The sequence below is a fragment of the Colobus angolensis genome, unplaced genomic scaffold (assembly GCF_000951035.1).
Source record: "Colobus angolensis palliatus isolate OR3802 unplaced genomic scaffold, Cang.pa_1.0 Scaffold317, whole genome shotgun sequence".
NCBI classification, from domain to species: Eukaryota; Metazoa; Chordata; class Mammalia; order Primates; family Cercopithecidae; genus Colobus; species Colobus angolensis.
Window position 1 is genome coordinate 1222712 of NW_012116455.1, and position 1031 is coordinate 1223742.

Consider the following 1031-nt stretch of genomic DNA (forward strand, 5'->3'; position numbering starts at 1 on the left):
TTTTCTCTAGCATACAGTCCTCTTTCTTCTTCACTTAGGAAATCCTAGTCCTTTAAGACTCACCGCAAATGTTACCTCCTCTGTGAGGTCTTTACTGACACCTGCAGGCAGAGTTTGGCAGTGCATCCTGTGTTCCCCTGGTAGCTAGCGTAGGATGCAGAACAGTGAATTCTGTGTGCTGTGTCTGTTGTATGTTGCAGAATAGTTTACAATTTATATGTCTGTTATCTCTGCTAAACTTGTTACTTTTGAGGAGAGTGATCACATCTTGTTTTTATCCTGAATAACTAACAAATTACTTGGCAATTTGGTTAATATTGAATAAAAGAATAAAAGAAACTATGTTTTGGTCTCAGGAATTTCGGGAGTTCCTACAGTATCGAGATAACTCAGACAAAACCCTTAAAGCAAATGAAATGTTTTTTGAGAAACTTCGCCAGCGCATACATGATAAAGCTGTTGCTCTGGAGGTGTGTATCATCAATTTGCCCACTATGCTACGGATTATTCTATCTGCATAGGTATTATAGAAGTTTGTGTTTACTTAAATTTGCTGCTTTGGGATTTGGTTTTCTATTCGGCCATCTTGTGGAATAAGAGTGATCAGGATAGGTTATTGAACAGATGGTGTGTGAGCACTTGGAATTTCTCTAAGAGTAAGGTAGGACAGATTAAACAAGTGGAATGAAGGGTTTTGCAAAGAGAGAGATACAACATTCTCCAGACTGTGGGGGATGTTGAGCCAGTATGCTCTTTCCCACCAACATAGGGCCTTCCTTCCCTGCTCCTTAACTCTGCTTGTCAGGGCAGATGTGCTTGAGGTCATCTTTCTGCTGAGCTCTGGCCCCATCATAATAAATCAATCCTCCTGTGTTCCTTTCACCAGAGCACTCCCAGGAAACGGAAAGCCTGAGGGAGGCTCTGCTGTCCTCTCGATCCCACCTTCAAGAGCTCAAAAAGGAGCTGGAGCATGAGAAGATGGAAAGCAGCAGCTTTTGGAAGACTTGAGGGAGAAGCAGCAAGAGGTCTTG

At 42.4% G+C, this 1031-nt stretch overlaps 1 protein-coding gene across 1 annotated transcript in view; it reads left to right on the top strand.

Moving 5' to 3' along the window:
- LOC105518349 (myomegalin) overlaps positions 1–1031 on the top strand; it is a 19202-nt gene that overhangs the window by 860 nt on the left and 17311 nt on the right. The window lies entirely within an intron of this gene.